Genomic DNA, 14,622 nt, shown 5'->3' with positions numbered 1-14,622 from the left:
TCCAGGTAGGCAATATTGATTCAATTTTAAGTGAACCTCTACAATAACCACTTCTTAATGAGGAAGCTATCTTATCAGCCTAGCATAAATAAGCAAAAAATAGCTCTGCTGAACATAATTTAAGTCTTTGAAGGAAAAACTCAAAAAGGACACATTCATCATCCAGTTATCTTTCACAAGATAACTAGAAATACTAGATACTAGAAATACTCACAGGCACATAGTATATTCTCAAACTTCAAAATCCTGAACTGCACATTAGCTTCAGTCATGCAGCAACTAAATGGAGACTGATGTAGTCACCTGAGGTGGAATTTATACTTACCCAATGCTGTAGCCTGACGTGCACCTCCCCAGAAATGTAACTCCACAGTGTCACAGTGACGCAGACCTCCTGTCTGTCTCTGTGAGCTGAAACCATTTCCCTCAGTGGAAACAAAGCTTTGATTTACTTTAATTTCACAGATAAGAAACAATAAATTGTGAAGACAATAAAGCCTCCACACACTGTGTGTGATTTATCCTGGCTGAAATATGAGCAGAGGAAATCTCTGCTAGCTGCTAGGCTAATTTATACAGTGTAAAATGCCATAGGCTTGTGCTAATAACGTTAGCATGTTGTATTTGTTTGGAAAAACGTGTTTAGTATCAGACAGTTGTTTTGTCAGTGAACCTTGTGAGCTGTAATGGAGCTGAACTGTGTAACGTTACCTTTGTTAAATGTTGCTGTTGTCCCTGGCTTCATATGAGTAGAGGAGAAGTCTGCTAGCTGCTAGGCTAATTTATACAATGTAAAATGCCATAGGCTTGTGCTAATAACGTTAGCATGTTGTATTTGTGGGAAAATGTGTCCAGATAAAGACAAGTGTTTGTCTGTGAATGCTGCGAGTTATAGTGAAGCTGATTTGTGTTTGAAACATTTGAAAACATTTTGACCATTCAGTGACCACCTGAAAGGAATCATTTTCAGCTGGCAGGGCTTCTGCTTCGTCCTCTGAATCATTACTGTGCATTCACACCAATATCCTCAAGAAACACACACAGCTGGGTGAATATCATCACCTCCTGCAAGAGCTGCGTCTGGATGAGGGTCGTTTCCAGCGGTACTTCAGGCTGACGCTGGCCCAGTTTGAGGACCTGTTGGCCCGTATCGGTGCGAGGATCTCCCGCCTGGACACCAACTACAGGCGCTCCATCCCAACGCGTCGCCCGAAGCGACATCGCGTGTCATTGCGTCATTTACATTGATTTTGAATGGAAACTTGTGGCGTTCATTGCGTCCATCACGTTTGGTGTGAAAGCACAGTTAGAGGGCTCAAACATGTACGGCTGGATTAAATTTGTGGCAGCCATTGCTGAGCCAGGGAGATGTCAATCAGAGTATTATCTGCCACGTCCACTCTGTCCTGGCAAGTGGTCTAAACAGCAAAATGAGCTGGTTTTAAACCAGGTTTTCTAATAGTTATGAATGTTTATTTTCACTCAGACTTTTGTGGATGATTAATGAGACTTTGATATAATATATGCATTTTTACTATTTCAAGCTGTGTTTCCAAAGGCTTTAACCCTGTGGGCCTGAACGATGCATAGTGCATCCAAATTCACACCTGTTCTTCTCTTTTGAGTTTCTCTGCGACCGTTTGTCATAGCAAGAAGCCACGCATATCATGTGAACCAGCAAAACTGTAGCTTTCTGACAAGACCAATCACTTGTCGGTAGTCCAATGTTTTCACAGCGAAAAAACCTCGATAAATTTACACTAAAATGATGTATAACAAAGCTTTCATACAGCTCTCTCTTGGATGGATTACTCGCGAATGCAGGGTCGCACAGAAATGCTACACATATCACATGAAAGCGCAGGAGCAGAGCTTTCCAATGATACCACACACATCATTGTGCTGTCATCCCATCATGCTGTAAATACAGATCAATTGTCTACAACATAAAAACATGACGAATTTCTTTACAACCCATTATACAGATCTTGTTATCAGTCACTTCATATAGTGAGGAATAATATTACTGTTTTTCTATGATCTTAGATGTAAATATTGCATGTTTCTTTTAGATAAAACACATTTTTGACTTGTGAATGAGTCAATGGAATTTCTTGCAATAATGAAAAAATACTGGCAATCATGTCCGCCTGGCACAAACCACATGTTTTGGACAGCTGTGAAGTGACAGACTGTCCCACCATCATGGTTCTTATATTGCCAGATTCCAGAGAGTCTCCCCTCTTCATATATGGCAGAATATGTCTTTATCCAACTTGCTATGGTGAGATACATGTAAACATGTAAGAATTTAGTAACACGGATTTGTTTTTTTCATTGATATAAAAATTAATATAAAATACAGGCACATAGAAGGACATGGAATGATGGCAAATCTGGTTAGCACCGATTGTCCTGAAAAAAACAAGATATAGCATGTGTATGTAGCCTTTATAATGACTGTGATATGAGCTTAAACGTAAAGGCAGGAAAAATACACCAAAAACGCTGAGGGGCCAAAGCCATGTTTAATGTGTGTTTAATGTGTGTTTAATGTGTGTTTAATGTGTGTTTAATGTGTGTTTTGAATCGACTAAACTTTACAGCACTTCACAGAAACTCTGCCGCTGACTAGTGTTTTGGAGGTGTAACTGCAGACACCACCGCACAAGTATGCTCAACACTATCAAACCAACAAAAATTAAACAAATGGTACGGATGACCAAAACAGAGGTCAAAGGTCACAACAGGAGGTTTTTCATCTGGTGCTAAGATGGTGTAACAAGAAGCTAAATGAGACGACAGAACGTCATCATGGCGAACACGACTTTACAGCCTCGCTGTGGTGGTGACGTTAAATCATGTTACCACGAAGTCGTTCATCTATCGTCTTACGTTAGCTTTTTACTTCTGGTGGTTGCATTAAGGCTTCAATATTCATAAAGCGGTGTCCATTAGTGAGGATTATCTTACTGAACAAAACGTGTAAGTATCATAAACATTAATTCACCACAGTGTTTATTTTCTGCACTAAACCAAAATTCAACTGAAAAATACCCTTGGATGTTGGACGAGTGAACTGGTGAGAAGTTAACTTCTGTAACGTCATCCATGCAACACTCTCTAACGACTGACCTGGAAGGTCCTGGAAGAGAAAACGAAGGTGCAGAAGGTAAAGAAGGCCACACTGACACATCAGAGGACAACAGACAACACTTGAGTCAGAATAACATTTATTTATTGTTCATCATTTAATGATTTCTCCATCTCTCAGTGGAGTGGAAATAGTAGATAAAAATGTTAAAATCAAACACAGAGTAAAATATAAGAACAATATAATGGAACTGAAATATATTTAAACCTTTATGTGAAACATCAACAAAGTTATTAGTGTCTGAGCCTCTGAGGCTTTCAGGTACTTTCCTTTCAGCTCCTTCATTTGTACTTCTGATTAACATGTATGTTACTTTAAAATTTTCCTTATTCATTATTTATCATTTAATTTTTTCTTCATCACTCAGTAGGAGCCGCCTTATCACTGCAACATGGAATTCAATACAGGTCAATATAATAACTTCATCTTCATTATTCACATTCATTCTATTTTTTTTCAAAACTCAAAGAGTAAGTAAGTACATAAAAACTTGAGATCCTGATAGTCCTGTTCAAAAACACATCCTGAACACTATATATATCTAAACCTTTAAAAGAAAGCAATGTGGTCATAATAGAAAACAAAAATCACTATCACATTTTCACTGCTCAGGTTTGTGGAGTTAATCAAGCTGTGGATTTAAACTTTTACATCGGTGTTACTGGTGTTACTGGTGTCAGGAAGTGAATGGTTCCAGCACAAAATGTGGTCACGCTTCAACATTTATCACCACATGGTAAATCTGTGTTTTCCATTTTGGTAAACAGCACATGGAAGTAAATCCCGCAGGAATATGTTTGTCCAAAAGAAAACTGAGAGCAGTCTCACTCTTTGTCTCAGGAACATATGATTGAGCTTTTCTTGGTCAAAGTAATTTAAGTTTCGGTGTCTCAGTTCTGAGTCTGTCTAAAGACAGAACTCTCTGTCCTGTTTGTCTGTGTGGTATCTGTTCAGGTCTTGGCTGATATTGTTCTCGTCTTGATTGGCACTGATCTTGCTGTGTTCTTACTTGTGCCAGGTGGCGGTATAAGCCCCTCGGTCTTTGTTCATATTACAACCTGGGTTTCAAAAGTTATAAGTCAGAAGTTGTAACACTGTATATATATAAACAGAATGCAATGATTTACAAATCCTTTTGACCTATATTGATTTGAATATTGTCCCCAGACAAGATATTTAATGTTCAAACTGATGAACTTCATAGTTTTGTTTTTATTTCTTTGTAAATACACACTCATTCTGAATGTGATGGCTGCAACATGTTATAATAAAGTTGGTACAGGAGCAACAGAGGACTGGGAAAGTTGTGAACACCTGTTTGGAACATCAGCAGGTAAACAGGTTAACTGGTAACAGATTGGAGTGTCATTACTGGGTATGAAAGAGGCATCCTCGAAAGGCTCATTTGTTCACAAGCAACGATGCCACAAGGTTCCCCGCTTTGTGACAAACTATGTGGGCAAATATTTCAACAGTTCGAGTTTTAGAAACTTAGAAACCTTTTTAGAAATTTCACATCTACAATGCACAATAGCATCGAAAGTTTCAGAGAATCTGCAGAAATCTCTGCATGTAAGAAGTAAGGCTGAAAACCAACATTAATGTCCGTGAACTTTGACCCCTCACACTGCTCTCCATTAAAAACCAACATGACTGTATAAAGGTATAAAGGATATTACTACACGGGTTCAGGAACACTTTGGAAAACCTCTGTCAGTAAACACATCACTGCATCGACCAATGGCAGTTCAGACTCTACCATGCTCCGCCCACTTCTCTGAGCCCGAGCTCACCTGAGATGGACTGACACAAAATGGTCTGACCAGTCCATCATGGACCATCCAGACTGTTACCAGCTCAAAGTTCAAAGCCAGCAGATGGGATGGAGAGGTGCATCATGGGTAACTTCACATCTGTGAAGGCACTATGAATGCTGAAATGTACATACAGGTTTTGGAGCAACATATGCTGCCATGCAGACGACGTCTTTTTCAGGGACGTCCCATCTTATTCCAGCGAGACAATGAGACACATTTTGCGGGTGTTACAACAGCGTGTCTTCGTAGTGACAGAGTGCAGGTACCAGACTGACCTGCCAGCAGTTCACACCTGTCTCCCACTGAACACGTGTGGAACATGATGAAGCATCGACCTCGGACTGTTGAGACACTGAAGTTGGATAAACTTCAACAGTTAGTGTCCTCAGTTCCCAAACACTTGCTGAGTGTTAGTCAAAGAAAAGGTGATGATGTCACACAGAGGTAAACATGCTCCTGTAGCAACTGTTTTGGAACGTAAGAATGCAGACATTAAATTCAGGATATATTTACAGAAAAACAATAAAGTTTATCAAATGAAAATTAAATATCTGGTCTCTGAACTGTATTCAACTGAAAAAAGAATTTGTAAATCTTTGCATTGTTGTTGTTTTTGTTACGTTTTACAGTGTCACAACTTTTTTTTGGCACTGGGGTCGTAGAATCGGTCTTGGTCTCCTTTTGGCCTCGGTTGGCATACGGCTCAGTTTCTTCTTGGCCTAGAATCGTGCTCATTCTTGTCTTGGTTGGTTGGTATCTGTCTCTGCCTCGTCTCGGTCAGCACTACTGTTGATCTTGTGTTTTTCTTGGTTGTTATCAGTTGCTGTTGTCCTGGTTTTTGCTGGCGTCAGTGTTGGTATCATTGTAGTCTTGGTCTCTTGGTATTCGTCTCGTTGTTGTCATGGCTGGTACTGGAACGCTTGAAATCAGTAGGTTGACTCTGGGAGAGTTTCTCTCCTCTTCCTAGTTTAGCCATGATGTCTGCTTTTTCTCTCATGGCCATCAGGGACTGAACTCGTTGCTTCCAGCCTGGCTTGGCCTCAGATTTCTCTCCCTCAATAAGCATGTCAATGAACTCTGAAGTGAAGAGAGGATCTGGCTTCAGTGCTATCTCTTTAAGTCTGTTTAGACACTGAGCAGACATCTCCATAAATTTCACCACTTCAGTGTGCACATCATCATATTCGGCCCTCAGTTGTTCAATCAATGCCTGAACAGGTGCCTTCGCCTGTGGAGCTTTTAGGTACTTCTTCTTCAGCTCTTTTACTGTTCGTTTTTCTTTAACCTCCTTATACCCCCATCTGTACTTCTGGTTAAAATGTACATCCCAGTAACATTTGCCTGGACACTGAGTACATTTTCCATCTGGTCCCATTGCAGAACACTCTTCTTTATCTGCATCATTGGGTCTTGAACAGGGATAATGGCAGGTGAAACGACATTCCTGACAGTTGGTGATGTAATTTCCAGTGCCAGAAATATCTTCTTTGAAGGGCTTTATGACAGTGCCTTCAAACTCAAAGTAATGTTGTCTGTCGATCTGTGCCTCATGCTCTTTAAGTGTTTCAGTTGTTTCTTCTATCTCCTTCAGCTTGGCGAATCCAACTTTCACCTGCTTCTGCAAATTTTCATATGAATTCTGGAGCTGCTTTCTTTCTCTGAGGTCCCCTTCTGTCATCCTCAAGCTTTTGGTTTCCATGACATTCAACGCAGCAAAGAACGTCTTCATGCTTTCTATCTCCTCGTTCCAACACGCTGGATCAAATCTCTTATCTTCATCTTCATGTTTGCCATCCCCACTCATGCTATCTGCTGCAGATGATTGGTTCTGTGCAAACCACACTGCATTATCGAATCTGAAGTGAGTTTGCAGCTCGTCTTCTACTTCAGGACAGCTGAAACCTGAATATTGGAGTGCCCTTTGAATGTCCCAATCTGAGTTAAAGAAACTTGTATCACTTGAAACTGGTATCAGAACCCGGATGTTCTCTACCACATTGTCGCCAAAGAATGAAAACACAGCAGCAAACCCTTTTTTCTGTAATGATGTCAGGTTGGTAAAAAGTATTCGGAGAAACAAAACACAAAGTGTCTATTTCACTAACACCATGCTCAGCAGATAAGAGATTATGCAGCTGCTCTGTTATCTCTTTGATTCGTTTTGTGTCATAGTCAAACTCATGGACGTCAACAATGGTCAGTGAGTGCTCTATTTTAAACCCCTCCTGGTGGTTGAGTTTGTACACAGTGACTTCAGAGGTCTGGCTTTCAGCTTGTGATCTCGACTGATCCTCATCAATTAGTTTGAATCTGAAACTGTCCTCCCAGTCTACACCAACAATGTAGTTGATCATTGCATTGATCAGAGTGGACTGCCCTGATCCGGTCTCTCCAAAAAGTAAAACAGTGCGATTTTGCCTCATGCTTTCTTTGCCAAAAGTGAATGTTCTGCATCCATCTATGTCCATTTCTTCTTCATCCAGAGGCAGTTTGTAAACTGAGGGAGATTCAGAACTTATCTTTACACTTGTACATTTGAGGGATTCTTTGAGTGTGCATGTTAATGTACAGACAGTAACAGTGAGGCTTTCTTTGCTTCCTCCAGCTTCACCACAATCACATCTGACCCTGACAACATATTCTGTCTCTGGCTGAAGACCTGAAATGATCACCCTCTCAGCTCCTGCCATCTTTTGGCTCCATTGGAGATCTTCCTCTTTCAGACTGTTGTCTTTTTTGGCGTACTCCACGATGTAGCTCAAAATGTGGACATTCTGTCCAACCTCAGCAGGTTTCTCCCAGCTGACTGATATCTCACTTGAGTATGATTGCATTTTTCCAGGAGGGCTGCAGGGTAAGGTTTTAATGGAACCACTGACTTCATTGGCTGGTCCAACACCTGCTGAGGTCACTGCTCTGCACCTGAACATGTACTCTGTGTTAGGACTCAGATCACTCACTGTGACTTCTTCAGCTTCTGATGCTGTCTTCTGTTTCCATCCATCATCTCCACTGACACAGTACTCAACAGAGTAGGAGGTGATGTTCTCTGCTCCAAACTTTGGTGGAGAAATCTTCATTGTCACACTGTTGTGGTTTGTTTCAGTGACTGTCACTGTTTCAGGCTTTGAAGGCAGCTCAAAGTTCTCACTGACTGAAAAGCCGTCTTTATAAAGGTAGATGCTTGAACCTTTCTGTGTCTCATTTGTTGAACCAACTGTCAAGAACTTAATGTTCTTGTTCTCCTTGTTGGCCTCTGCGAAGTCACTGAAGAGCTTTGCTTTATGCCTCATTTTATCTACTACTTCTTTTGAGGCATACCATAGTTCTCTCTCTACATCATCAGTATGTGCATCTCGAGGTTCGTCTGGTTTGGGTGTTTCTGTTAAGTAGTTTGATAAAGCTGAGAGGAAGGGTTCGGCACTTCCCAGTGAGGTGAAAACAAAACACACTGCATGCTCTGCACTGTGAATTTCTTTGTATAGGTCTGTTTGAGAGGAGACGATCTTGGTGTTTTTCATCATGTTGGTGAAAGACTTTAATGTGTAGATTTCTCTCTCTTTACAGTTCATCCACTTGTTGAGGTCTTTGCTGTTGAAAGGAGAAGAATGTCTCTTCTTCAGGATCTCTGCAAGCTCAGCCTCCTCTTCTCCTCCTCCTCGGATTGATGGAAGTTTCTTTGCCAAGGTTCGTTGGAATTCCAGCTTGAACTCTGAGCACATTTCTTTAAAAGTTTTAATCTTCTTGCTGATCTGTGAGAACTGCTGTGCAGTGGTGATTCTCAGCGCATCATTGCACCTCATTTCCAGCTCACTGAAGTCCTCCAGGACACTCTGTGATTCATGAACTAATCTTATACTTATCTGACGCACGAGTTTTGCAGCAGAAGAATCTAAACTCGTCAGTGGCAACAGCCAGACCTTCACTGGTACGGCATTTTCTCCGTTGGCTCCCAACAATTTTGGCAGACTTTGGTAGACCTCTACCGCATCCTGAAAGGATGTAGGAGGCTTCTGAAGGGAAAAGTCTCCAAAGAATCTGCAGGAGAATTTCTCAACATTTTCTCTGTCCTTGTCTTCCATTTTCAGTGAACCTTCACCCTCTATTGCAATTTTGGGAATCTTCTTGATCATCACCTTCAAGTTGCCCTCAATGTCTTGTTGGTCTTCCTTTTTGGACACTTCACGGTCAAAGACAAAGAAGGCTTGTGCCCCATAAAGAATAGCTGTGACTACATGTGTTGCTAATCCTTTATCAAAGACATACGGATGCTTCACATTGTCTCTTCCAAGATGATTCAGGGACAGTTCCTGGAACCTTGTGGTAGCTTTGTACTTCAGTGTTACTCTGGCCTGATTTTTGGAAGTCTTACTATCGTTCAGGTATTTGGCCGATCCTCCAACCTCCACCAGTCCACTTAAGAAACTCGCCTTCAGGGATGCTTCAACATTTAGTGCTGATGATTTATCTGCAATTGATTCAGATGCAACAATGTCATAATCAATATAGCTCTGTGGTCTTTCTCCAATATGATTTCTCAGGTCATCACGGTCCCACAATGTCATTCCTAAAAAGAAAGAAGCAAAAATCAAGTTCAGCTTCCAGAACCAGCCTGACAGGAGAATTCGTTACTACATCCTACAACACAGATAATGCCAGCCTTACACCAAACAATTTTTCCAGGACTTTACTCTGTCAGACGAATTTCCAGTGATGGAATAAAATCATGAGTTTTTCCTCAGTTGGCGTGCGTGTTCATGATCTTGATCATTTGGTGTAAGGTGGTGATAAAACTCAGTACGAGCTGTCTGAAGTCAAATCTTTTTCTGGCCTTGACATTCCATCAAAATTAAACATGTTTAATATTATTGTAAGTTTTTAAACTTGGCTCATGGAAATAGTGAAGTTCAATGACACGAACACTATCAACAACCCAGTGTTAATTTCACTGACGACAACTTTTCATCAACAACCTTTTTTCCGTCACGAAAACGAGACGATGACAAGCAGAAAATATGTCATGATAATAAAAACTAAGACGAAGTCTATGTTTCATTTTGTTGATGAGATGAGACATGACGAAAATGTTAGCGTAACAACCAATTACTGCGCTCTCTGCTGCACCAAACAGGAAGCAGCAAACTGGGTACACCATAAAAATGGAGGGGACTCCAGGGAGGTGATGGAACATAAACAAGTCTGGGTTGTCTTGGACTGTGGAAAAGGAGAACAAACTGGTGGAGTTGTGGAGTGAACATGAGTCAGTGTTAAATTCAGTGTTTATCCGGTCCACCAACCAGCACTAAGTTTAATGAGAAATCTTCCTCTAATTTCCACGGTCTCCTCCCACTAAACTAACCCAGCAACGGGGCTGCAACTAACGATTATTTTCATTGTCGACTAATCTGTTGATTATTTCTTCGATTAGTCGACTCATCGTTGCAGCCCTACCCAGCAATGGAGGCTGCTGATGAGTTTGAGTTAAGGCCACAAAATCAACAAGACTAGGTCAAAACCTAGTATGTAGCTGGACTGGGTATGAAAAACTAGAGGGCTTTTAATTTGAAACAGGAAGCAGAGTCGGTCATGGACTTTTGCCATGAGTTTGTGTCCAGAACTGGCCCTGTAGTTTGATCCAGCCCAGTCCAGGTTGAAATGGCACTTTTGGACAGAGTAAAGAGAGGATCACCTCATCAGTTTGTTTGAGGAACAGCTGTGTTTGTATGACACAAACTGTAAATGACTTCAAAAGGTAAATTAAGGCCTGTCAATCAGTTTGAAGCTGAGGTTAAAATGACTTCCTGTTAGACTTTATTTTGGTGGTCCCTTTTTCCTTCTGATCGTATGGGACTTTTATTTTGACGCCTTCTGCTGCCAGAAACAGGATATTGAGGCAGAAACGTTTGAGAACAAAGGAGGGAAGACGTGTAACTTCGCTCTGCAATTATCAAGCTCTTGTTCCCTGTACAGTTAGGCGCCCGGCTGCATTAAGCATCTTTACATGTGAATCCTCACCAGGGACGAGTGAGTCTTTGCGGCAGTCGTACAACATCCCGAGGCTGAAAGGCCGACCGAGCGCCGCCACCTCCATCGTCCCGCTGGCCTCAGAGTCCATCGCTCAGTCTGAACTGGACAAAATAGACAACAGTTTGTTAGTTCACTTCTCTGACTCCTCCTCTGTTTGTTTGCCAGATGTTTAAAGAACATTTGGCATCATGTCCAACCACCTTCACATTTTCACTTTAATTTGACCTTTGTCACTCAATGACGCTCACATCATTTTACAGACTTCCATTTAAAACAACCGACACAGTCTGAGCTTGTATTTACAACCTTCCACAAAGGATCAGTTGGTTGAGTTTCAGCTCAGTGGACCTCACGCACCAATAGTCTCTTCAATTTCTCTCATATTTTCTCTTAATTTTACGGTTAAGAGAGAAGTCAATTTCAGATGCACCAAACATGCGTAATCATCCAAATCTGCTCTGACCCAGCTGTGCTGAATGATCAGTCCCACTTAGTCATAGGTAACGTCCTCTAAACACTATATAAGGGCAGGTGTTGTGCTGTGTGCAAAGACTGTGAAACATGAACAAGAATGGGAGAGATGGCACCAAAGAGAGGGCTGGAAGAAGAAGAACTTTTGCAGTAGGGAAATCAATGTACTGTTTAACAAACTTGATCAAAGTAAATGTGATTTTGCAGAGTGTTTGTACTGGTGTTGCAGGAAAATCGAAAACCCAGCACTCACAAAACATTTGTGATAAATGTGTGTCAGCAGCAGTGATGGAGGAAGTATTCAGATTCTCGACTCAAGTAAAAGTACTATACCACACTGTAAAAATACTCTGTTATTGTAAAAGCCCTGCATTGAAATTGTTGTTTAGGAAAATATGTTATTATGTTATTTTAGTAATCATACAGAAAAAATTAAAATTAATTTAATAAACACTGAAATCAGCCCACAACCTCTAATGTCTAATGCCATGCAATAACAACATTTCTCTTTAGTTTATTTCAGACCTTTACAGTTTTTATGTCGATCTGACAAACACTTGTTTGAAAGGATACTGAGACCTTACATCTGCACACTGAATATTTGATTGTACCTCAAAGATCATTCTACTTCATTTTAACTTGCCTTTTTTTTGGTATTTCTGTCCATCTTTTGTATCAGTTGTAATAAGTTTGCACTCACCTAGCTAGTGTCTGATATCTGGGAACAAGGTGACATCACTAAAAAGAGGCAACACAAGCAGCCAGATGATCAGACAGATCAGAAACAAACATGTTAAATTACAACATCCTAGTTTTGTGTTGGTATGTTTCCATGTTTTTATATCTCATCTTGTCTGCCTCTCTCTCTGTGTGTCACTTAGATAAAGTTTACTTGCTCACCTGTTGTCACTGCTGTTCTACGATCTGTAGCTCTGTGTTTTCCTGATTTTCTTTGTTGTCTTTGTGTCCATCTTTTAAACAGCGCTGTTTCTTGTATCCTGATTTATTTAAATGTTACTCTGCCTCTAAAAAGCTCAGATTGACTGTTGAAGTTTTATTTAACCTTTGACCTTTAAGCCTCTGATAAAACACTTTGGTAACACTTCAGCTGATCAGCTGCTGTCAGGATTAAACCTGTACAATGCCTCCCTCTAGTGGCTGATACAACACACTGCTTCAGACTCCACCTTCTGCTAAATCTGTTGCTCAAGTCAACATTACACACACCGGGCCTAATGCAGCAACACTCTCTTAAATTTCTCAATATTTATATAAATACAGTGGTTGAATTGTTAATTTTTAACAAGGGAGATGCAATGTAGCTTTGATTTTTTTGTGTGCACACATCATCAAATATGACAGCACAGATGTGCAAAATTAATCAAGATAAAGAAAAATTGCATGACCTATACCTGCTGCCTTTAAAAACACAAATAATGCAGTAGTATTGCTATTGCAATACAGACAAAAAACATTTTAGAGTATAAATAAGAATAGTTCTAAAATAGCTGTGAAAATGAATCTTAGAGTCACTCTTATCCTACAGACATTTCCTTAGCCAGTTATAATTTCTCCTTACCTGTGAAGCCTTGGGCTGATAATTGGTGCTGATGTCAGGTCCCTGTCCTGATACCTGCCTGGTTTCTCCCTGTCCCTCTTCTATCTATTACAATAATATAGATAATAAATGTGCAAAGCAAAATTTATAAATAGAATTAAGAATAGTAGTGGTGACATAGCTGTGGAAATTAACCTCAAAGTCACTTTTATGCTCTAGATATTTTCTTTCAGCCAGTTATAATCTCTTCTCACCTGTGAGGACCCTGCATGATCATCCTAGCTGGCCTCTGGTCCACTGTCTCCTCCCTGACCCTGCTCTTTATACTGTGGCAATAAAGATTAGAAAAATATGTGCAAAGCAATAGTGAGCACAAGTTCTTATTAAGGAGGAGTGGGTTTATTCCTAGCATGAAACTAGCTAGCAAGTGATTTAACATAGGTATCAATAACATTAGTGTTCTTGTTAACTAGCTTAACTTGATATATTGGGCTCTATTAATTAGTCATCATTTATCTAAGAAACTGTGAAGAAACTGTGCAAGGTTTTTTGCTTCTTGCTGGCTGGTTTGCTGAACATAGTTAACACACAGCAGCACACGTCTTGTCTGTGCGATTGATTCAGATCACAACAACGCTTAAAGACGGTTTGGAAAAACACGTTACCACATGTTAAAAACGAATTGAATGGTTGTAACAGCTGTAAAAAGTGTGGGGGACAGAGGGCACAGATACGGGAAGTGCGGGGGACATGTCCCTTGTGTCCGCCCTCAAATTACGTCCATGTCTGCACACACAGATTCTAGATTTTCAATTTTGACTTTTTGACTAAATTAACAAGGGGGATGGTTTTTGGTCAATTTTCTAACAAAGGGGATGGCATCCCCCCTCAATTCGACCATTTGCCATTCCCATACACTGGGACATTCTCTGCCTGGACGTCCATTGAAATGCATTACAGAAAGTCAGTTTGTTCGGTTTTATGAGCTTTTTCTGAGATTTGAAGTTTAAAAATGGTCAAACGGTGTGCATGGGGTACATGCAACTCTGACACAAGGTATCCTGAGAGGCTGGGCGACCAGGTGTATTTTTTACACTTTAAACCACATCTCAACCGAGAAAAGTGTCTCCTTTGGATAAAGTTGTGTGGTAACATTAGACCACAACATCAACTCAACGTGAATAAGATTAACAATGATGTCTACATCTGTTCTAAGGTAAGTCAACATTGTGTTTGAGGCAACATATTGTCACTTTGCTGGAAAGAAATATAAAGTTATCTTTAACATCTCTAGCTAATGTTAGCTAAAGTTAGCCTAACGTTAGCTCCTAGCTGCGTTGTTCATCATGTCACCTTGTTTGCTGGGAGTTCATTAGCCTATTTTGTTCTAGTTTTGTACTTTGGTGATTGTACATCATTGTTAGCTGTTGTCCAAAGGGCTCTTGTTATGACCCAGGCCTAGGGGCACCTGGGCCACACATGATAAAGTGCCCCCGCTCTTCCCACTCCCAAGAAGGTCAGCCAACTTCCATGTAAAAAGTTCAAAGTAGCAGTTTTATTTTTATAACTTCAGAGAGGAGCAATGCCAAAAATAA

General features: G+C 40.5%; 1 pseudogene across 1 annotated transcript; it reads right to left on the bottom strand.

Moving 5' to 3' along the window:
* Nucleotides 1-3,216: 3,216 nt before the first annotated feature.
* LOC117272096 (uncharacterized) lies at nt 3,217-11,101 on the bottom strand (annotated as a pseudogene). The gene is made up of 2 exons (XR_013492385.1): nt 10,987-11,101; nt 3,217-9,538 (listed from the first exon to the last, which is right to left on the bottom strand). The product of XR_013492385.1 is annotated as an uncharacterized LOC117272096 (transcript).
* Nucleotides 11,102-14,622: the final 3,521 nt, after the last annotated feature.

The sequence above is a fragment of the Epinephelus lanceolatus genome, chromosome 12, assembly GCF_041903045.1.
Source record: "Epinephelus lanceolatus isolate andai-2023 chromosome 12, ASM4190304v1, whole genome shotgun sequence".
Lineage (NCBI taxonomy): Eukaryota > Metazoa > Chordata > Actinopteri > Perciformes > Serranidae > Epinephelus > Epinephelus lanceolatus.
The sequence above is the reverse complement of the archived record's forward strand: the minus strand, read 5'-3'. Positions and strand labels throughout refer to the sequence as shown.